The following is a 24778-nucleotide window of genomic DNA, read 5'->3' as shown; positions in this document are numbered from 1 at the left end:
GTAATAACAATTTATTCTTCCTGCCCCAATAACAGAGACACTGGGGATCCCACAGCAGCCAAAGTGACCATTTGGGCAGCTATGGCCTCATTCTTGGTGGGGTGGGTTTCCTATGCAAATGAGATCAGCCCCTGAAGTTCTTTTCCACAACTTGCCACACCTCACCACCAGATGTCAGGGTGGAGCTCATCCTGACTCTGCTTACACATGCAATGTCATACCAGTGAGACAGGGCTTGAGCTATCACTCCTATAAAAAGGGACAATGGACTAGAGATATGCCCCGGTTGAAAAGGAATGTCTTGCAATAGTGTTTGAGTGTGAAAAGTTCAACCAATAAGCTCAAGACCAGGAAATTATTCAAGTAGAAAGTGACCAGAAACCACTAGAAAGCATTCTTTAAAAGCCATTGCTAGCAGTTTCCAAATGCCTTTAGTGCAGGGATGGGGAACCTATGGCTCGTGGGCCGCATCCGGCCCGCTGCTTAATTCCATCCAGCCCACAGCAAGTCTCTGCACCACGGGCGAGAAGCCCTGGGCTTCAGCGCCCTCCCACTCCTCTCCCCCCCACCCCCCCGGGGTGCTGGAGCCACAAACACTGGCTCACCCCACTGTGGGGGGAAGCTAGGGTTGCCGGGCTGTTAAAAGTCCAGTCGGCTCTGCGCAGCTCCTGGAAGTAGGGGTGATCAGGGAAGCTCTGCATGCTCCCACCCTTTGTCTGTCTTGTCTGTTTAAATGGTAAGCTTTTTGCGCCAGGGACTGTCACTCGTTACATGTTTGGACAGTGCCTAGCACAATGGGGCCCTGATCTGAGCTGGGGCCTCCAGGCACTACAAAATAAAACAATGATAATAACAAACTCAGAATTCTAGTTTATTTTTAAAAATGTAATACAGTTTTAGTGTTAGGAGAAACTATAATTCTCACTTTTGACATCACAACAGACTAATAAACTGACCACACAGTGAGAAAGCAACAAAGACAACCAAATAAAGCCAAAATCATTAACATGAAACTTACACTAAACATCCTACCAGGAAGGTGCCGAGAGCACTTTGCAGGGCCAAGCCCAGAATAATCAGTCCTGACGATCCAATCTTAAATGCTGCAAACTGATGGAAAACAAAAGTTGAGTTAGGAAAATAAGAATTAAACTACATCCCAAAGGTAATTTTAGTATTAGCTCACTAAATTGAGACATGGAAAGTAAGCCACTCCTTGCTCTATAGCTTCATCTAGTGGAAAAGAAAAGGCAGATTAACTTCATCCAAGCAGTTTTCAAACCTGTTCAGGTCCCAGCTTTTAATATGCATTGCCTTGGGGCCTGCTCAGGGCAGGCAGCCTAATCTGTTTTGGAGTTAGATTTTCCAAGCTGCAGTAAATTGGCTCTGAGCACTATGTTACAGGTCAATTTTTCTTATCCATTTCCATATGTCACTATATCTCCTCTGCATTTATTTTAGAATTATACACTCAGTACCACAAAATGCAAGGGGGAAAGGAGACATTCAGTATATAATTGATTTTAAAAGAGAGATTACTTACCAGGAGCCAGTAACCTGTTCGTTTCCTCTGTGCATTCAGACTATTCTGTTGAAGTCCTCTCTAAAGTGGTAACCTCAGAAGAGATTGTCCATCTAGATCAGCATTTCCCAAAGTGTGGTACATGTACTCCTGGTGGTACATGAAAGTATTTCAAGGTGTACACGGCAGAATTTTTTATTTTACTTTATCATAGGTTTTTTTTAGCAGCAGAAAACAAATCACTCAAATTTAATATATAAGAATGGTGTACACTTGTACAATAGAAACACACAGGTTTACATTGTAACTAATCTGATAACACGTTCAGTAACATCTAATAGCACAGCAGAGCCGATGCAAACCACGTGTGCGCGTTACCGCGGCTCGGGCAATACGCTTGCCTTTGTGGCATGCGCAGAAGTCATCCTGATGGATAAAAGATAAAAGTGAATAACTATTGGTAGTAATCTAAAGATCTGGCTACATCAGACAATTGTGAAGAACAAAATTAGTGAAACATGTGAACCATCTGTAAGTTTATTGAACGTATCAGCAGCAAAGAAAACGAAAAAAGCCCGCAAATATGTTGAAGAATATTTTAAACTGGGATTTTCGTGGACTGGCGATGAGGTGGAGCCTGTTCCACTATGTGTGATTTGTTACAAGACTCTCACAAATGAAAGTATGAAACCATCCAACCATTTCGATAGCAAACAAAGAATACGAGGGAAAACCTGTAGAATTTTTTGAAAATAGGCGCAAAGATCTCCAGAAATCCCAGAAAACAATTTGTAATGTGACGGGAGGTGAAAATATGAAAGCTTTGGCAGCTTCATATAGTGTAGAGCACTTAATTGCAAAGTCTGGAGCTGCTGAAGAGATTGGCGAGACATAAGTAAAACCTGCAGACAAAGTAATGGTGCAAGTGATGATTGGAGACAAGGCTAGCAAAACTATAGATTGTGTCCCCCTCTCAAATAATACTGTTCATCGTAGAATCACAGATATGGCTGAAAACGTTAAGCAGCAATTATTGTCAAGAGTACAAAAGAGTTGCTACTATGCACTGCAAGCGGATGAATCCACTGATATTGTGAATTTAGCTAATCTTTTGTTGTTTGTCAGATATGAGCTGAATAATGAAGTCCACGATGATATTTTGTTCTGCCAACCTATGCCAACACCTGCAACCGGAGAAGCTATTTTTAAAGTTATTGATGACTTTATCAAAACTAATGACTTGGATTGGAGTAATTGTGTTGGAATAAGCACGGATGGCGCCAGAGAAAGGAGTTTGATGACTGGTTTGAAGAAGGGAGTTGTTGCACGTACTCAAGCTGTTGCACCAGAAGCAAAAATCGACTCATTGTTGCATTCACAGGGAAGCACTCGCACCCAGAACATGCAGGCAGATCTAAAGCAAGTACTGGATGAAGCTGTGAAAATAATCGATTTTGTGAAAGCCTGCCCTCTGAACACCCGGCTGTTTTCTCAGCTTTGTGATGAGATGGGCAGTGATTACACACACCTCCTATTTCACACTGAAGTGTGTTGGCTTTCACGTGGAAAAGTTCTGAATTGCCTGTTTGAGCTGTGAGAAGAACTGCAAGTTTTTTTTAGATGAAACCTTTAACCTGTGAGACCGTATACACGACTGGAAATGGCTATGCAAACTAGCATATATTGCAGATATCTTTGCTCATTTAAACAACCTCAATCTATCTTTGTAAGGGAAACTCATATCCATATTCCATGTTCAAGACAAAGCGAGCACCATGGTCGCAAAATTGAAACTGTGGCATAAACATCTTAGTCGTTGTGAACTGGATTCCTTTCCATTTCTTCATGACTTAGTAATAAACTTGACTAACGAACTTGATAGTGATGTTTTGCAAACCATGAAGCAGCATTTGGAAAGCTTGCAGAAAGATCTTTGTAAGTATTTCCCTGAACCGGACTGCACCTTTGAATGGATAAGGAACCCTTTTATCATCAATGTTCAAACATTGCCAAATAACCTCTCTGATTCAGAAGAACAGCTCTTGGAGCTGGCTTCAGATAGCTTCCTGAAAACAAAATTTGAGCAAAATACACGAACGTCATTTTGGCTGGGGGTTAGCTCTGAATATCCAGCTCTATCCGACAAAGCTGTCAAGTATGTTCTGCCTTTTCCCACCTTGTATTTGTGTGAGATCGGATTCTCTACTCTGGTTGGCATCAAACCAAAAAAATGAAATCATCTTATTGACGTGGAGCCCCATCTTCATCTTAAGATCACAAACATTGACCCAGATATCCCTGCGATAGTGTCTGGTCAAAAGCAGTTCCATCCCTCACATTGAATAATTTGGTTTGTACTGAAACTTTTTCAATACCGAATGAGTAAGTATTAAAACTAGTGCTTTCTTCACTAACCTAATCAAACCAGCGTATTTTAATTTCAGAATGCTATGAATTCACCATATATATTATATACATACATATACACACATATATATACACACACACACACGCTGTTCTGCCAGACTGTTGATTCGCTTCTATTATTTTAATTATTTATAGTACTATTTCTATATGTAATTATTATTTCTATTAAAATTTTTGTTTCAACTGTATGTAATATAATTTTGTATTTCTAATAACATTTAATCCAGAAGGAAACAAATTAGGAGTGTGTTATAAAAATGTGGTTACCACCGCCTGCCAAAATTATCTTCACCGGAGAAGGGGAACGCCGGTAAGACGAATGTCTCAAAAGGAGTATGCAACTGTTGTAAGTTTGGGAAACACTGATCTAGATCAACAACAAACTCCTTAATCCTGCACTAAAATTCACACTTCCTGCCTACCTTCCCCTCTACCCTGAGTTCTCTATGTAAACAGGAGCCTGTGGTTCAGGAGAGCAAACTGAGGTGGCTGGTGGCCCAGCAGATGCACTCTCTTATAAAGCCTTGGGTACTGAACATTCAATACCATGAGAGGGTGCTCAAGCATCCCGCAACAGACATGGCTTTGAAGAGGGCTCTGTAAACTCGGTGCAGAAGCACAAAACCCCACATGTGAGAGGCTCCCTGATTTCCCACTGCTTGGCCCCATGGAACAGTGCAGGGAGCCGCCCTGTAATTCAGTTGACTCCCCCGCTGTGAAGGAATCTGTTGAGGAAGAGGCAGCTGCAGATATCACCCAGCAGACAGGGCAACACAAAAAGAAAAGTTGGGTGCAGAGTGCAGCAAAATGGCAAAGTGCTGAAGTCTCTGGCACTTTGGAAAAATGCCAAATTCTGCAACCACAGAATAGCAATCACAAGCTTTTCTTCGCAAGGGCAGGAAATAATTTTTACACGAAAACTGAAATTCTGGAGCAAGATTCTGCCACAAGAGGTGGCTTCCTTGTCTGAAGAATACATGTCACTGGCATAATCCATGCAATTACGCTGCACAGGAAAGTTAGGGTGATGATATTAAGTTTATTTATAAAGAGGGAGGGCGGGGCTCTGTTGTGACTTTTAGTCACAGCTCTGTATAGTGGGTGAGGAGCAGCTATCCCATCCCAGTGGGACTGCTGGAGGCATTGTGCTTCAGTAAGGCACAATGCTTCCTGGGACTTCTAGTTGCCCAGGGGACCAGACCTCCTGCTACTCCCCCAAAAGGGATGCAGCATGCTTTCTCTTTCACACTCAGCCAGATCTGCTACCTATTGTTTGTGGGAGTAGGGTTGTCAAATTTCTAACTGCAGAAAACCGAATACTCTTGTCCTGCCCCAAGGCCCAGACCCCACTCCATCCCCCCTCCTTCTGTCACTCACTCTCTCCTACCCTCACTCATTTTCACCAGGCTGAGATAGGGGGTTGGGATGAGGGGCTTGGAGTGCAGGAGGGGGCTTCGGGCTGGGAGGTGGGGCCAAGGGGTTTGGAGTGTGGGAGGAGGCTCTGGGCTGGGGGCAGAGGGTTGAGTTGTGGGAGTGGGTTCGAGGTGCAGGCTTCAGGCGGCACTGACCTCAGGTGGCCCCGGCATTTCCCGGGGACAGAGGAAGTCTGCACGGAAAACAGCAGCAGCATGTCCCTTTGGCTCCTAGGTGGAGGAGTGTCCAGAAGGCTCTGTGCACTGCCCCAGCCCGCAGGCGCTGTCCCCGCAGCTCCCATTGTCCATGGTTCCCGGCCAATGGGAGCTGCAGCCAAGCGGACTTTTAGTGGCCCAGTTGGCAGTGCTGACCAGAGCAGCCAGGGTCCCTTTTCAACCTGGCGTTCTGGTCAAAAACCAGATGCCTGGCAACCCTATGTGGGATACATAGCTTTCTTTGTCCCAGTTCTTCCCACCCTTGGAGTGCTAGCAAGGAGCAGTCCCCTCTGCTCTGGAGAACACAAGGACTGCAATTGTGGCCATTGTCTGCCCAGGGAGCACAGAGGACATGTGGGGGAGAGCCTTACTTTTGCTCTCAGAAGCTAGCAACAATCTGGCCCATAATCTCCACTTCAAAGGTGCTCATGGCATTGTGCTGTAGTACAATGAAAACAGAAAATATCATACTGTCACCCTCCTGAAACTAGATAAGAACAACCAATGGGGAAGGAGGTTTGACACAAGAAAAATAAGGCCAAACAAAGGCAGAATAATAGGAGTGGGAAAGGTTATCAATATGAGTTCAATACCCACCTCTGGGGAAGCAAGATCTCTGCATTCTCAACTGTTTGCAGGCAGACTCCGGCAGGTTTAGCAATCCACTGAAGTGTTTAAAACATTCCACATCAAGATGAGGATGTCATCTGACAAGTAAATTTTTCTTTGAATGAGGGTTCCTTACGTGGGCTCCACTCTGAGTGTGAATGTGCTCCAGATGCCTGAGACCAGAAGATTTTTGCTAGCAGAGTTGATTTTTCCATGCTTGAGCCCTGCACCTCCTTGACCTCTGAACTGAGAGCATAAGGGGTGGGGTGGACTGCCTGCCTCTCCAATTCCTTTATCATGCCCGTGGTCCAGACAGAACACCTTCAGTGTCTGCAGCATTAGGTGGCCTTCTTCTTCTAACCTTCCTCTCCTTCCCCTCTGCATGAAGCCTTATCCTTCAGTTATTCATGGTAAAAAGGAACTGGAGAAGCGGTCAGTCTCCGTTGCCCCTTATGCCCATGGTTCTTAGCACGAGCCAATGAGGCACATAGGCAAAGACTAACAGAGACTGCTAGCAAAAATCTTCTGGTCTGAGGTGCATGGAGCGCATGGGAATCCAGAGTGGAATATACTAATAGGGACCACAAGTCTTGAAGAACTCCAGTTACTGTATGAAGTAACCTTTCCTTATTGCTATTCCTTATGTCTCTAGTGTGAGAAGTTACAATAGTATTTTTTCAAATAGAATACGGTATTTTGACTGTTCTGATTCCTCTTAGCTTACTGGTGGGGGAGGGAAATGTCTCTTGGGAAACTTCTCCATGAGACTGTTAGGTGTTGTAAGTTGGAATGGCATCTTGCCAAGGAGGTAGTTTTGGCTTATGATGATGATTGTGAAGCAGTTTTCATAGTAATGTGCTATGCTTTCCAGCACACAGCCTATTGGAACATATGGCCCTATATGCACAATCTGGATATGAGGGTAACAACTTCCTGTAAAAAAAGGAAATAAGTTTGTATTGGCAGGGAGATGAACTAAATAAGATATGTTAGATCCCTGCACCAAGCTAACACATTAGAAAACTATCTCATTATAGTAAAATGTAGTAAAGTAGGCAGTTTCTCACCAAATGTAGAATCAGTGACTACAAACTCGAGGTGGAAACTGGGAGGCACAACTTACAGTCAAAACCCAGAGAGGCATGATTATGCAATTAACATAACAGAGGAGTGATGGAAACAGAGGGTTGCTTTCTGTTCTAATGTCCAAAATTAGAGGGAGTATTTCCTAAAGGCATCAGGAAACAGAAAAGACATCTCAACAAAAAGAACTAAGGAAAAACTACATCTAACTCAGTGAGAAAGTTGGCAGAGATGGCATCATACTGCTCAGTAACCTGCCACTGGCTTGGGACTGAGCAGTAATGGCAAATGGACATAAGGGATAAGCCCCCGACACAGAGTGTATCCACATTGGATCACACCTACCTTCGTCAGATACTAAAAAGAAAATTGATTTAGAATCCAAATAAACATGTGTTTATTGCTATTCTCTCCTTTGTAGTGTGGCTGGATCAAAATACCAGGAACATCTGGAAAGTGCTACAATGAAGCCTGGATTTAGGCCCCAGTTCAGCAAGCTACCTAAGCAAATGCATAAGTCCCAGGAACATATTTATTTATCGTTGTGATGTGATGAAGCAGGGAAATTGCCCACCAGCACAGCAGGGGTTAAAGAGAGCCTTTGGGCCCAGTTAGCCCCGCCCTGCTATATCTACAGCCAATGCTAGGCCCGAAGGGGGAAGAAAAGGAGAGTCTGGCAAAGAGGTAGAAGAGGTCTGGCAAAGAGGTAGCTGCCTCCCTACCTGAGAGGAGGGGGGTCACTAACCTGCCAGCGGAGACTGCCACCAGGGAGTAAGTATGGTCTCCTCAGCCAAGGGAGACGTTGTGAGGTTTGGTCTCACCAAATTTAGGACTACCCTGCCTGAAGAATAGGGTTGCCAACTTTCTACTCACACAAAACTGAACACCCTTGCCCTGCACTGCTCCTCCTCTGAGGCTCCGCCCTTTCCCCCCCTTATCAGAGGCCCTGCCCCCCACTCACTCCATCTCCCCTCCCTCTGACGCTTGCTCTCCCCACCCTCACCCACTCATTTTCAATGGGCTGGCTCAGGGGGTTGGGGTGTGGGAGGGCTCCAGCTGGGGTTGCGGGCTCTGTGTTGGCTCGGGATGAGGGGTTTGGGGTACAGAAGGGGGCTACTGGCTGGGGGTGGAGCCAAGAGGTTCGGAGTATGGGAGGTGGCTCTGGGCTGAGGCAGGGGGTTGGGGTGTGGGAGGGCATATGGGCTCTGGGCTGGTGGTGTGGGTTCTGGGGTGGGGCCAGAAATGAGGGGTTCAGGGTGTGGGAAGGGGCTCTGGCTGGGGGTGTGGGCTCTGAGCTGGAGCTGAGGATGAGGGGTTTGGAGTAAAGGAGGGTGCTCTGGGCTGGGACTGTGGGTTTCGGAGGGTGGGAGGGGGATCAGCACTGGAGCAGGTGGTTGGGGAACAGCAGGGGTGAGGGCTCTGGCTGGGGGTGCAGGTTCTGGGGGGGATGAGGGGTTTGAGGTGCAGGAGGATGCTGCAGGCTGGGACTGAGGGGTTTGGAAGGCAGGAGAGGGATCAGGGCTGGGGAAGGGGGTTGGAGCACTGGGGGGTGGGAGAGCAGCGTTGCAGGCTACGGGCAGCTCCCAGAAGCAGTGGCATGCTCCCCCTCTGGTTCCTACACGGAGCTGTGGCCAGCCCTGCACGCTGCCCTGTTCGCAGGCACTGCTTCCGTTAGCCACGGTTCCTGGCCAATGGGAGCTGCCAGGCCAGTGCTTGGGGCGGGGGAGCATGCGGAGCCCCCTGGCTGCCCCTACGTGTAGGAGTTGGAGGAGGGACATGCCGCTGCTGCCGAGAGCTGCGCGGAGCAACGGCAGGCAGGGAGCTTGCCTTTGAAAACCAGACATTGGCAACCCTACTGAAGGAGCCTGTGACTGCAGCAGGGGGCTGCCCAGGATCCATGGAAGGGCACTAAGGCAGGTAAGCCACCTCAGTCAATTGGATTATAGGGGCCATGCCCCAAACTGAAGGGACAGTGGTAGGAAGTAGCCCGGGGCAGGTGGGGGAGGGTTGACTCACAAAGAGCCCTGGGCTGGGACCTGATAGAGTGGGAAAGCCTGGGTCTCCCCTACCTCTACAGCCTAAAAGATGGAGGCACCTCATCAAGGGAAACAAGGGGCTGGAGACCAGGTGTGCCAACCACTAGGTGGCCAGCCCTCCAAGTTCCCTGTTACAATCTTGCTGAACTGGGGCTGTAGTTCTCTACTACTTATGAAGGGCTGTGTACCTCTGCCCTCATTCTAAACCCCTTATGAATGTGCGGCTGGCTTATGTGAATCCTATATTGTAATTACCTAGTTTATTTTTTTTTCCCAGATTTAAGATTTTGAAAATGTAATTAGGCACTTGTGAAAGGTGCCAGAATGGCAGCTCCAGAGTCTGAAATCCTCTCCTTATCCACAGAAGAAAAGAGCATAGGCAGCAGCAGTGCAAGTTTCCCTACAGTATCTCCCTATGTGCTGCCAACCTGCCCTGGAGGAACCACCTTCTAGGGGTGAGTAGCTAGCTCAGCCTCCATGCCCATTCAGTCTAATGGCTCTAATTCATTCAGTCATCTATCTTTCCCATATATATTCAAAGCTATATACTCTTATGTATTTGTTTTAATGCTTCCACCAATCACTATGCACGCTCAGAGATAAGGCTCAGTCCGTCACACAATACAACTTTCCAGTGTTATTTAATTATCATGTTTGCTATTGCTGCAATTTAGAATAAATACTCTTTAAATCAAACTTGGGTCATATTCCTGATATTTACAATCATTCCTACAACTGAAGGGAACAATTATTGGCACTAAGTAGGATGGAAGGAAAGCCCAAAGCTTCAAGGCATACAGCAGATGATATATGTGAATTTTACAGCTTACAGAAACTATACACAGTGTTTAGTCAATTTAAAGGTAATGAAGACAAAAATGACATTCTAAAACTCAGAGGAGTCTAAGATGTGTTTCTAATACCTGATGTGTAAACTTGGAGAGAAAGTTGGAAGTAAATTGAAGACTTGAAAGAAATTAGATTACTTGAGAGGGAACTGTAATTGAAAAAAATGAGATGTGTGCACTTGAAATAAATTTATTTACTACCATGGGATTCAGTAATTGAAAAAAAGAGAAACTTGTAGAGCGGAGCATTTGAAATTGACTTGAGTGAGAGAGCAAAAGAGAGGAGTGCTCTACTGAAATGAATTTCCTGATTGATTTGTAGTACTAAACTTTGGAAACATAACCAATTAACTTGAAAGTATAATCTTTGCTCTAGGGAGTCGGGCATTATGGATTTCGAATAGGACACTAACATACTGTGGGCTGAGTGGGACTTGCCTCGTCAAAATTCCCCAGTTCTTGGTCAATGCCCTGTAATAGTTTGTCCAAGATATAACCAGTGCCTGCTTTACATCTAAATTTTTTAGGTAGGATGCTAAAACTTGCTTCTCCTCTATACGTGCTTATTCAGGGCTCAGATGTACCTTTAAGTTACAGTCCCGCTTGGGGGTAGAACTGGAGCTGTACCATCCCAGAGATAGCTCAGAAAAGCAGAACTTCTCCCAGGGCTGGCCAGTACATATCTCAAGGTGTGCAGGTTATTCTTCCCTGCATGACCAGCCAGCTCCACTTGCTGGTGCATGGCTAGGGTTTGTGGGGGATTCCCCTATCTCATCTGCACTCCCAAGGAATACATAAGGAGAACAGCCTCTGTCCAGTGCAGAAAAAGCAAATGTGGTCTGGACTGCACAATTGTGCACAAGGATCTGAGGTGCATCTTGCATCCTCAATGATGCACCATCATATTGTGTTGGGGGTGCAAAGCTGTAAGCATTTCTGTTTCTATGTAATGCATTTTACAGAAATATTCACATGTGCTCATCAGGAGTCCAAACCTGCACCACTATGGTGTATGGGAGTTCTACTGACTTCAACGGGAGCAGGGTTAGTCGCTAATTAAAGGTACTTTTGAAAGTTTCTCCAGTGCTGCATATTGGCCAACAATATAGTCCAGCAGCTACTGGGGCTTTTATGGAGCCCATTCCAGAAATGCATTTGACAGTCTTGTATCCTTATATTCACAACTTTTACAAAACTATAATCTCTTGTACAAAGTATGCCTCATGAAGTATTTGAAAACTCATAATTTGCTGATCATTGTACGTGAAGTTATGAGATTCTACTGTATGACATTGCTGAGATATGCTCCAAGTTTAGAAAAACAGGCACAAACCAGTTCCTCTGAGACAAAGGAAAACTGACACCTGGTTGAGGCATCAAAAAAAATCAAATGGACTATCACCTAGTTAAGTAGCCATTCTTTGGCAGGAAGAAAGGGGTGAGAGAAATTTACATCTTGGCAATAGAACAGTTGGGGGTTTTAATGTAACCAGACTCGCTGTTGCCTGAACCCCAGCTGGAGATGATTTCTCAAAGAGGAGGAAAAGATATAAAAATGAGTAACAGAGGCCTCAAATCACCTCTCTCCTCTCCACATCAACAAAGTTTGAAAGACAAAGAAAGCATCATTGAACTGGTTGAAGGAATCCAGCCAGACAGCTGTAAGCATGTGGTGAGAGAAACCTTTAGCTTTAAATTCACTTAACTTGTTAAATTAGGTATGTCTATATTTTACCTTTTATTTCTTTGTAACTAATTCTGACTTTTATGCCTCATTACTTGTAGTCACAGAGAGATGGATTTTAAGTACTTAAAAGCAAGTTTATTATCTAAGCTGGTGTGTTTGGACTTAAGTTTTCGGCAAACTACATTTGAGATAACTGGGTTTGTGCATATCATCTTTTATTAATGAAATGATGGACTTGTATTGTCCAGAAGGAAAGAGCTGAGCAGTACAAGAGGCCCATTCCTGGGAACAAGTCTGGGAATTTGCAGGTGTTACTCTGTAATATAATTCAGGAGTGACTGGCTAGAAGCTCCCATCTAATTCAGATGGGAATGATTTTTGCACGCTAGCAGCTAATGTGAACAGACCAGGAGTGGTGGTTCTCACAGAGAAGCCCTGTGAAAGGCACTCCAGGTTGAAGAACTGAGAGGACCGCTGTTCAGTCTAGATTGTTCCCTGGGTAATATTACAGTGTTCAGCACTTAACTCTGGTTCTACTTGAAAACGACCAGTAAAATTGGCATTGTGGAGTTCCATGCCTGGAGTCTGAAAGATTCCAGGTCAAATGTGCTTGGTTTACAGGTTTGCTTGCATTTCAACTACTAGCCTTGCAACCTCTGCTTGTGAATAAAGAATTGAGCGGGGCTCTTTCTGCCTCACACATACCCTGTAGAATATTTATTAAAAGTTGTCAAGGTGCCTTCCCCACTCTGAACTCTAGGGTACAGATGTGGGGACCTGCATGAAAACCTCCTAAGCTTACTTTTACCAGCTTAGGTTATAACTTCCCCAAGGTACAAACTATTTTAGCCTTTGCCCTTGGACTTCCACTGCCACCACCAAACTTTATCTGGGTTCCTGAGAAAATGTAGTTTGGAAACGTCTGCCCCCCCCCAAAATCCTCCCAACCCTTGCACCCCACTTCCTGGGGAAGGTTTGGTAAAAATCCTCACCACAGACCCAAACCCTTGGATCTTAGAACAATGAAAAAGCATTCAGTTTCCTTACAAGAAGACTTTTTTAATAGAAGTAAAAAAGAATCACCTCTGTAAAATCAGGATGGTAAATATCTTACAGGGTAATTAGATTCAAAACACAGAGAATCCCTCTAGGCAAAACCTTAGTTATAAAAGACACACAGACAGGAATAGTCATTCTATTTAGCACAGCTTTTTTCTCAGCCATTTAAAGAAATCATAATCTAACACATACCTAGCTAGATTACTTACTAAAAGTTCTAAGACTCCATTCCTGTTCTGTCCCCAGCAAAAGCAGCATGCATACAGACAGACAGACACAGACCCTTTGTTTTTCTCCCTCCTCCCAGCCTTTGAAAGTATCTTGTCTCCTCATTGGTCATTTTGGTCAGGTGCAAGTGAGGTTACCTTTAGCTTCTTAACCCTTCACAGGTGAGAGGATTTTTCCTCTGGCCAGGACGGATTTTAAAGGGGTTTACCCTTCCCTTTATATTTATGACACAAGTGAAGTCAGGTCTTCAATGACACCTGTGGATCCTCATTGCCATTGGTGGTTTTGGATAGATATAATTTATTAGTCCTGTAATTGGAACTTTGTAAACACTACTGTTGAGGATGCACAAGAGGGAATAGAATCTTCAACTCACTCCCACCTACCTGTGTTGGCTCTACAGGGCTAACAGGAGTAAAATGCAATTAAAACTTTAATTTAGTCACAAGTCAGGGCATGGCTTATTCCATGATTTCACTGTTGTAGAATTCAGCCTCTGCTGCAAAATCATGCTCTAGAATCTCCGCTTTCACTTAACAGTTCCTTCTGACATCCAGACTCTTTCATTCTTAGCCTTGCAGAGCCAACACCGCTAACAGGAATAAAAATAGTAAGCTAGTTTGCCAGTGAAGTCAGCACACATGACTCTGAATATATATACAGTGGACAGATCTGAGTAAGAAGGTGCTACTATTTATTCAACACAGTTGCTTTTCAGAATAGAAATGCTCTTCTGAGATACTCTAAAAGGTGTCCTTTGGTGCTATGCTATGGCTGAGATGCTGAGTGCTGCTGTTCTGGAGTGCCTCCTACTGAATTGCACATATGTGCACTACACAATCTGGGACACCACAGCAGCTGGCTCATAAGAATCCTTTGTGTTCCATTATGCAATGACTGGAAGTAGTGCAGAGGATTGGGATGAGGGTTAGTTTATTTTTAACATTTTCTTTTTTTTAATTGCTCTTGAAATGCTAAAAGTGTAAAAAGTGTTTGATTGCAAACCACTCCACAGTTCCTGTGAATACCTCACAAAGAATTTTTTTTTTTTTTGGAAATAAAAAGCTGCTTCCTGTAAGGAAAAGTTGTCGGTCTACTGCAGTAGTGCAGATCACACCCATTTACCCTCTGATAGCTGAGCCAAACAGAGTGTGAGGCTAGACATACAGGAGTTGGTCAGCCCTGTAGAAGTGCTTGCGTTGTGCCAGGGCTGAGCCTCAGCACCTCTAGGCTGGGCAGTTCATAGCCCTGGCACCTCTGGGCTTGCCACATCCATTATGAAAGGAAAAACATTTCTTGAGCCCTGGCACCTTTTTTAATTACAAATTAAGCACTGCCTGTAGATTCGAGAGTAGCTGATTTACCAGAACCAATAGATAGATCTGCTGCAAGGGCTGGATTCCAATCCCTGTACCTATTTGGATATGGGCTACAGATTTCTGTTTCACCAGCAGCTAAGGACAGCTCAACTATTAACCTAAGGCCTAGAATGCTGCTAGCTGTGACGACTCCAGACTATTTGCTGATAGAATTCTGAAGTGGTTGGAAAAGAACCGCGTCTGCCATTCTCAAGCTCTGAAGATTGCAGGTGACACCAGTCTACATATTATAGTCACACTATAAAGATGGAGAACCACTCTCAGAATAATGGTGGGGGGGGGGGGTGTGTGAGTGTGAGTGTGAGCAAGAGCAAGAAAAAGTATAAAGTGTAAATTGTATTGAAACTTTTATATTTAAATATCCGTAACCTTAACAAAGTAGGGAAGTCTGTAAAGGAAAACCAGGAGATTTGTTGCCTAGCAGCTGTGGAGTGGTTATAGAGTGACTGCTTAACACACGAATTGCTGTATTTGTCCTCACACTATAACAGATTTTGTTAAAGTTATGTATCGTATTTGAAATACTATTTACAATGTTTTTATAATATTTACAATGTTCTTTGTGTATTCAATGTTTGCACAAAGAATGTGTATGATACTCTGACATTCTCTGGGAACTATTAACTACTTATCAGGCTCTTATTAGTGTGTGAGGGGAAAAGAGAGGACACTTAGGCCATCTCTGTATTAGACAGCATACAGTGCACTGCTGTACTGATTCAGCTGTGCCACTGTAAGATCTCTTGTGAAACCTCTCTGTGCTGCCGGGAGAGCACTCCCCCATCAAGATAATTAAACCATCCCCAACGAGCGGTGGTAGCTATACCAACAAAAATGCTGGTGCAGACATAGCCTTAGAGAAATTTTATCTATTTTTTCACTTGCCTCAGACTATATCAACACTGAGGCTTGGTCTGACCTAACTCTGTAGTGTAATGTAAGGCAGCTTGCATCAACCTAATTATGTCAGTGTCTACACTACAGCCTTGCTCCCACCAATGGAAATGCCCTACTACACCGACTTAACTCCACCTCCACAAGAAGCATAGGGCTTATGTTGGTGTAGTTAGGACGATGCAGTGTCTGTGTACACTGTGTGTTACTTTGGCAGTCATTCTTGTCAACCCCCAGATCCTTTTCTGCAGTACTCCTTCCTAAGCAATCATTTCCCATTTTTATTTGTGCAATTGTGCACCTCCTAAGTGGAATACTTCACATTTGTCCTTCTTGAATATCATCCAATTTATTTCAGGCCATTTCTTCAGTTTGTCCAGATCATTTTGAATTCTAATTCTGTCCTCCAAAGCACTTGCCACTCCTCCCAGATCGGTATCATCTGCAAACTTTATATGTGCACTGTATAGACCATTATCCAAATAACTTATGAAGATATTGAATAGAACCAGACCCACAACATATCCCTGTGGTACCCCACTTGATATGCCTTTCCAATTTGACCGTGAACTATTAAGTTTTTCAACTCGTTGTGGACCCACCTCATCTTGGCTGTATTTCTCTAGTTAGCTTATGAGAAGATCATGTGAGACCGTATCAAAAGCCTTACTAAAGTCAAGATATATCATATCTACTGGTTTCCCCCACCCCCTCCATCCACCAGGCTTGTTACCCTGTCTAAGAAGGATATTGGGTTGTTTCAACATGATTTGTTTTTGACAAATCCATGCTGACTGTTACGTCTGACCTTATCTTTTAGGTGATTACGAATTGATTATTTGCTTCATTATCTTTCTGTGTACCAAAGTTAAACAGACTGGTTTCTAATTCCCTGGATTGCCCTTATTCCCTCTTTTATGGATAGGTACTGTATTTTCCCTTTTCCAGCCCTCTGGGCTCTCTCCCATCCTCCAAATTCTCAAAGATAATCACTAATGGCTCAGATCTCTTCAGCGAGTTCCTTGAGTACTCTAGGATGTATTTTGTCAGCCCCTACCAACTTGAAGACCTCTAACTTCTCCAAGTGATTCTTAACTTGTGCTTTCCCTATTTTAGCCTCAGATTCTACCCCATTTACATTGTATGACTAAAAGAGAATATCAATCAGTGCTAACTTTTTTGGTAAAAACAAACAAAGGCATTTAACACTGCATTTTCTGTTGTCTTTCCCTCAGAGTAATGGGGCTACTTTGTCCATGTCTTCCTCTTGCTTCTAATGTACTAGTAAAATGTTTTCTTGTTACCGTTTGTCTCTAGATAGTTTAATTTTGTTTTATAACTTGGCCTTTCTAATTTGCTACCGCCATGCTCATGGTGGTGCGGTTTTTTAGTTTTTATGTTCAACCTTCATAATTTGACCTAGTTTCCACTTTTTGTATGACTTTGAGTTTCACTTTGGTGAAGATCTTCTGATTAAGCCACGGTGGTTGCTTACCATACTTCCTATCTTTCCTACATATTGGGATAGTTTGTCTTTGTGCCCTTAAGGTCTCTTAAACTCCCATATCTCCTGAACACACTCATCCTTTAGACTTGCTTGCCACAGGATCCTACCTACCAATTCTGAGTTTACTAAAGTCTGCCTTCTTGAAGTCCATGGCCTTTATTCTGCTGTTGTCCCTTCTTCCATTTCTTAGAATTATGAAGTCATCGTTTCATGATCACTTTCACCCAAGCTGCCTTCCACCTTCACATTCTCAACCAGTTCCTCTCTATTTTTCAGAATCAAATCTAGAACAGCCTTTTCACTAGTTGCTTTCTCTGCCTTCTGTAATAAGTTGTGTCCAATGCATTCCAAAAACTTGTTGTGTCGTCTGTACCGTGCTGTATGTTCCCAACAGATGTCTGAGTAGTTGAATTCCCCCTTCGCTACAAAATCCTGTGCTTTGGATGATTTTGTTTAAAAGGGGGGAAAAAGCTTCATTTGCCTCTTATTCCTGATTAAATGGTCTACAGTAGACATCACCCTTGCTTTTTACCACGTATAACCTTACCCAGAGACTTTCAACAGACTTTCCCACTTCTGTCTCAACCTGATATGTCCTTTAATAAAAGAATACCATAGATTCATTTTAAGGCCAGAACGGGCCATTATGACCCCTCTAGTCTAATCTTTTGTATTACACAGACCATAGAATTTCACCCAGTGATTCCTACATCAAGCCCATATCTTGTGGTTGAGCTAGAGAATATTTTTAAGAAATTATTTAGAAAGTGGTGGTTATCTTTTCAATTGGTAGGAAAGGGAAAAATGTAAATTGGAAGGTAAGAGTACTATCTCAGATTGTTTTGGCTATGTAAAGGCCAACTGGGGAAACTACTAAACACTTTTAAGCTTTATCATAAGTAGTTAACAAGCTGCAGTAAGCAGTCACTGTTGAAAGCTCTGTATTGTCTACAGAGTTTGCAGCTTTGTTAATTTTTTTAAATGAACTGATTTTAATTTAGCAACGGACCCAATAATATGAACCAGAATAGTATAAGAAGAATAATAGTAGAAAGGTATAGAGGCTGCTACCTTTAGGATGATAGGTCAAATCCAGGTAAGATCAAGTAATTGAAAATCACTATCGAATGATGTTTTTGAAATCATTTTGTGATAAAACCACCCTGACAATCTGCACTTTTGTTGGCAGTGTTCATGTACAGCTCATGGAGACTGTTACCTTCACCTCTCTGTTTGCAGCATACTGACAAATCTGTATGGAGGAAAGTAGGAGGCTGTACCTGATCTGTCTCTACGTACCGAATGTCAGTCTCCAGTGCTGCCAATCAAGCACCTTTTGCAAGCTCTAAATTTACGGGGGGAATAATTTAAGTGAAAAAGAAGGCATGGAAATGATGAGCATACCTGTAATTCAGAGACTTAAGTATAACTCTTTTAGTTGGCAAAATTTACTTAAACCATTTCCCGCCCCCCCTCAGTACAGTGGAGGCTGTACACTGCTGGTTCTAATCCTGCATCTGCCACTGACTTGCTGTGTGTCCTTGGGCAAGTCTGATTTCCTATCTGTACCTCAGCTTACTCATCTGTAAAATAGAGAGATGATACTTACCTTTTTGCAAAACACTTTGAAATCCTCAGATAAAATGTGGAAAGTACTCATTTCCTGAATGTTTAGAAAATAGTGCATTTCATTGGCAGGATGGGGTAGTGTGATGAATAGAACTAGAAAGAGGGGCAGGATTTAAGAGGAATCTATCTGGTATTACACCAGGGATTTGGGAATGCATGCTGTTGCTAGGTTTCTACCTGACAAAGACAAGTCTGCCAGCATGTAACACTGACCTCCATGCATGCTCACTAAAGACCTTCCTCCTACAGCTCCACCTGGATGCTGAATCACCTATTGCTAATTAGGTTATTCATAAGTGTTTTCCCCTGTTTAAAGTCTAATTGTGGAGACACAGACAATATAAATAACTTCCACTGTAGGAGACATGCCAATACTACAACTCTGGTGTCTTTGGGAAGTATGTTCTCATAGGTTATTATTTGTGTACCTAAGTAGCCATAAAAATACATTTCCCCTGCTAAAAACTATCACTAAACAGAAAAATGTGCCAACCAGACTTCTTTTTACAGACTCTCAGAAACCTCTAATGACAACTGAAACTACTCATTTATTTGCTGTGCAAAACATTGAGAGCTGAAATAGAACTGAAAGACGGACATTCTGTTCTGTGTGTGTCTACCTCTCTTTCTCCTGTTTTCTTCAGTGCCATTCTCCACACATGGAAAGACTTCCCAATGCCTCAACACCAGGCACCCAGCTTCTCTTAATTCAAATTCCCTCCTTAAAACTCAGTTCTTTCCCAAGGTTTAAAAAATACTAACCTCTGCCCATTTAAAAAAAATGCAGCAGCTGAATTGCTGACAGCTGCCCTTCATTGAAATACAGACGTTGTAAACTGCTCTTTGACCAACTTCCACAGTCTTCCAGTGCATCTTGTGCTTTCTGTCTATTGAAATAGTAAGTTCTTGGGGGCAGGTCTGGTATCTTTCTGTGCATTATACCCAGCAAAGCATACCAAAGGCACTTAAATAGTTTATGGAAAAGGACATCTTCAGAATCCATTCTAACAATTAAGGCTCATTTCATTCAAAATCATGGGCAGATTAATTCTCTCCCCCAACACAGGTGGAAAAGCAAAACTGGCTGCATCTTTTATACTGTATCCAGGAGGCTGGGGAGTTGGGATCCAGAGCAGCTATGGTCCCATAGTTAAGAGTGCAGCCAGGTCCTTTTAGAAGCCTTTATTAGTGTCTAATGTTCCTCTAGTTCAATAACAGCTTGATAGTACAGCTATGGATTTTCCATATAGTTAAATTCCCCTTTAAAAAGCACATACTGTACTTTTACAATGCTGGGTTACAAGGAAGCAAAGTTATGTGTTTGTATTTAACTGCAATAGTTATAGCATGCATATGAGTGTGAAACTGACTCAGGCCAGTCCTTGCTTACAGACAGCCCCCCAACCTGAAGCAACACCACACAACAAAAGCACTAACCCAGGAACCTATCCTTGCAACAAAGCCCATTGCCAACTGTGCCCACATATCTATTCAGGGGACACCATTATAGGGCCTAATCACATCAGCCACACTATCAGAAGCTCGTTCACCTGCACATCTACCAATGTGATATATGCCATCATGTGCCAGCAATGCCCCTCTGCCATGTACATTGGCCAAACTGGACAGTCTCTATGTAAAAGAATAAATGGACACAAATCAGACTTCAAGAATTATAACATTCAAAAACCAGTCGGAGAACACTTCAATCTCTTTGGCCACTCGATGACAGACCTAAAAGTGGCAATTCTTCAACAAAAAAACTTCAGAAACAGACTCCAAGAGACTGCTGAATTGGAATTAATTTGCAAACTGGATACAATTAACTTAGGCTTGAATAGAGACTGGGAGTGGATGTGTCATTACACAAAGTAAAACTATTTCCCCATGTTTATTTCCCCCTCCTACCCCCCCACTGTTCCTCACATGTTCTTGTCAACTGCTGGAAATGGCCCACCTTGATTATCACTACAAAAGGTTTCCCCCCCACACCGTTCTCCTGCTGGTAATAGCTCACCTTACCTGATCACTCTTGTTACAGTGTGTATGGTAACACCCATTGTTTCGTGTTTTCTGTGTATATAAAATCTCCCCACTGTATTTTCCACTGCATGCATCTGATGAAGTGAGCTGTAGCTCACGAAAGCTTATGATCAAATAAATTTGTTAGTCTCTAAGCTGCCACAAGTACTCCTTTTCTTTTTGCAGATACAGACTGACACGGCTGCTACTCTGAAACCTGACTAACATTGGTAGCCAAAGCAGGGAGGTCTCATTAGAATTGAGACTGTTGCCCTCTCCTGGGGTCTCTGCAATGCTGTGGTTAGAGAATTTAAAGTCAGAAAGGATCAGCAGATCATCTGGTCTGACCTACTGTATATCACAGGCCTCCACCCCCAACTTCAAACCCAGCAACTGAAATTAGACCAAAGTATTACAGCCCATCAGAAACTAGACCATCCTGTGCCATGGGCAGAGAATAGGAGGGCCCACGGTGCACCAGTGCGTGAGGCCACTGTAGTGGCAGGGAAATGATTGAGTGAGAGCCTGTTAATCCTGGCAAATGATCCACAAGCTGCAGAGGAAGGCAAAAAAAAAAAATAAATAAGCCCCAAGGTCACTTCCACTCTGACCGGTGGGGAATTCCTTCCGGCCCAAACATTTGGCAATCAGCTTGAACCCTGAACATATGAGCAAGAATCAGCCAGTCAAACACCAGAGAGAGAGAGACAATGCCTGTTGTTGTTGCTGTATGTCATGTATTAAATAATATTTGTGAAGCAAAGGGAGAAACCTTACCGGCAGGGTGGAGAGGGGGAATTGGAATGTCTGCTGAATTTTTAACAGCCAAACACAAGGGCAACAACGACAGCCTATCAAGAAGCTGTACAGCTGAGGAAGGCCTTAAAAGATCATTTTAACAGTGCGCCATTGTATTGCTGTGCGCTGCTTTTGTGTACGTCCGACTTTGGCCTGAATATGGCTCTCTGATTTATAAACACCTTTTATGAATTCGGTGGGAAGGGATGGTGCTTTAGTCTCTGACAATTCTATCTGGTGACACCCAATAAATATATTGTGATTTATTTATTTTTCCAAAAAATGTAATTTTTATTGAATGCATATACACAATGAACAAACACTGTATTGCTTGCAAAGGATACATTTCTTATGTCTTTTATTTTTAAGCTGAGATATTGATGTCAGTATCTTTGTTTGTAACTAATTTGATTTTTAATACATTAAAATTTCATCTTTCATAAAACACTATCTGGATGCCAAAACATGCTGGCTTCTAAATGATTCTAATATTCTCTTATTTCGTTGCCAGTTCATGGTTTTTTAAAATCGACTATTTTAAAAGTCAGTTCCTTTGTTCTCGGACCATGCAGAAGGGTGCCATTTTGAATGACTGAAGGAATTGGGGAGGAGGGTGGTTCAGGCATTGCAAAAGAAAAAATACATTTAAAAAAAAATCATGCAGCTATGCACCTACCTGTGCTTCCTTCCCCTTCCTCTCTGGGCTTGTCTGGGTCTTGGTGCGTCCAGCTGCATATCAAAGAGCTCCTGACTCTCAGCAGGATCTGTATGCCCCTCTGTGTCCCCATCCTCTACAAGCTGGTCTTTGCTGGGCAGTGCTGATGGTCCCTTCTCTTGGTCTTACAAGGTGTCTACTGTCCCATTTGAGGTTAGTAGTTGAGTCCCCACGAAGTATGGAAGAAGAGATCAAGGACTTCTTTTCTGGTCCAGGCAGGAATACTTGGTTTCGCTGGACCTCTGTTTTTGTGCTGGGCCAGGCATATCTGCTCACAAATGTGAATTAGCAGGAAAAGAGACATTTTTCAAAACACACCGAGGATTTTAAAGCTGGGCACGGAGGCACTTCCAGTGACTGACCATCATGCAATGGAGTTCAAAATTATGACTGGAGCAGTTATTGTTGCAGGGACAAGGGCATTGCTGGACTGTGGCTGGAGGACTGTTTTACAAGCACAGGTAAGGCAGCATCCACTGTGGTATTTTGCTGGCAGAAGTATGTTGGCTGAGGAATTGTCCAGGGACCCAGAAAGTGTGGGTTTCACCAGGGGAATCAAATTTTGGGTGTGGACACATGCGAACCTATGGTGACAAAAAGCAACTTCGTCAGGTGGAACAGGCCCCTTTCTCTTGCAGGATTCATCCTACATGTCATCTATTAGTTAAGGGATTTAAAAACAGAGAGAAACTGTGAGTGCTGACATTAAGAAAGCGATATTCATATTTCTGAGCCAAAATGGCTAACTGAGAATTCCAACTGGTGTGAAAGTTCATTTAGGAGAATCAATTATGTGGAAAACGTTTGAGCAGCAAACTTTTCTACTGCTCTCAGACAATGCTGTGATTATTCCAAACAGCCACAGTCACTTTCAGATGTTGGAGAAATAATAAAAGAACAGCCAATGTGACAAAGCTCTGTCCTTGCCTCTGTGGGTCCCGCATTTCCTGGTGGATTTTGCTAGCCTCAGAGGCCCACTGTGACCCTCCACGTAACCCTTCTCTCTCTAGAGACAAGGGTCACAGTCTACTGAGCCATTTTCATCATAAGCCAGCGAGGGAGGTGAGGAAAAGATATCCTTCCTTGCATAGTCTCTGTTGTCTCCCAGTCTCAGTAATTAATCAGGGGGCAAAAGGGGCGGGGGGAGAGCCCAGGCCCACCCTCTACTCCAGGATCCAGCCCAGGGACCCTAATAGTATCAGCTATGGTAGCTGACCTTTTAGAAACATGACATGTACAATTCCCTGGGCTACTTCCCCCACAGCAGCCCTCATTTCCTCAAGCTCCACTTCACCCTCACCTCAGGGCCTCCTTCCTTGTGCCTGATATGGTGTGTACTACTCAGTCTCTCCAACAGCACAACTTCCTCCCACAGCTCCTGACCTGCACACCCACCTGACTGGCTGGGAGGCTTTTAACTAGTTTCAGCCAGCCCCTGATTGGCTTCAGGTGTCCCAATCAACCTAGCGTTCTCCCTGCCTTCTGGAAAGTTCTTAATTGGCCCCAGGTGTCTTAACTGAGCTGGAGCAGCTGCCATTTCACTTATCCTGGTACCAGGGATTTGTTTAGCCTGGAGCTAATATATCTATCTCCCCCTACTTTTCTATAGCCATCTGGTCTTGCCCCATCACACCAAATATAGATGTCAAGCTTCAGATCTGTCTGAAGAAATGAGATGCGGGGAACTGAGATCCTTTGCTGATGATCTGCAAAAGCTAAACATAAATCTTCCTCAAATAAATTATCTAATCTATGGACCCCCTGCCCTGTACATTGATTAAGAAAATGGGTTAGTGAAACCAGTGGATATGTTTTCATCCTGCTGTAACAGAGAGAAAGGAAACCGCCAGGTAATAACTTTGGGTGGGAAAAAATCTTTCTGCCAGACTCCAACACAATAAACTAGTGAGTCTATTATGTTAGATTTCTTTGATTTACTTCCCTTTGTGAAGCTGATCTTGATGAGTGAAGCAATAAGTGTGTCTCATGTCCCACAGGCTTATGCAGGAAGATCTGTAGTTTATTTTTGAAATAAGAGTCAGTACCTGTATGGACTTCTAGAAGAAACTGTTGTGTGAGAAAAACAAAGAGGGGATTCCTCAGTCTGATACAGTACAGGCTGGGGAGAAAAGGGGTGTTTGGTCCGTTGGAGCAAGAAGCTAATCTGCCTCTACGGCTGCCACAACTATTCCCCCTGCCCACTCAGCTCCTGCATGCTACTTCAGTTCCCCACACACGCCCTACACTGGGCCTTACCATTGGGAGCCATTGGAATTTTATCCTTAAATCCATCCTTGCCCATGTTTTATACCACTATTTCTTATTTAAAATTCTTCAGAGGTGAACGTCATATGTCTGATATGACTTATAGAAGCTCCTATGCAGACACCATGGCTCAACAACCTCACCAGTATTGCTAGCAGACATAGTATTCAAAGCTCTTACCTTTGGCCATCTTGAGCCTGCATAACAGTTACAAAGAACATCTGCTTGTCCTTCTCTGCAAAGCTGCTGTGAATTCTCTGAACCCATTTCCAGGGACGACAGCATGCAGGAACAGGCCCATTGGCACACCTTGCGCTGTACATACAACTTGATATCCCAGTCCAAATCTGGCTGCCAAAAATATTTCTGTTCACTCTAATTCTTTTAGTGTGGCTTTCATGCAATTCTGCCATCTGGATTATGGAAATTTTTGGTATCACCA

General features: G+C 43.5%; 1 long non-coding RNA gene across 1 annotated transcript; it reads right to left on the bottom strand.

Annotated features, from left to right (window-relative positions):
• Window positions 1-925: 925 nt before the first annotated feature.
• Window positions 926-23091, bottom strand: LOC140913404 (uncharacterized). Its single transcript, XR_012159577.2, has 3 exons — window positions 22033-23091; window positions 1544-1672; window positions 926-1110 (listed from the first exon to the last, which is right to left on the bottom strand). It is a non-coding gene; the product is annotated as an uncharacterized LOC140913404 (long non-coding RNA).
• Between the last annotated feature and the right edge of the window lie 1687 nt (window positions 23092-24778).

The sequence above is a fragment of the Lepidochelys kempii genome, chromosome 1, assembly GCF_965140285.1.
Source record: "Lepidochelys kempii isolate rLepKem1 chromosome 1, rLepKem1.hap1, whole genome shotgun sequence".
In the NCBI taxonomy this organism is placed as follows: Eukaryota; Metazoa; Chordata; order Testudines; family Cheloniidae; genus Lepidochelys; species Lepidochelys kempii.
This window is presented reverse-complemented; position numbering and strand designations above follow the sequence as displayed.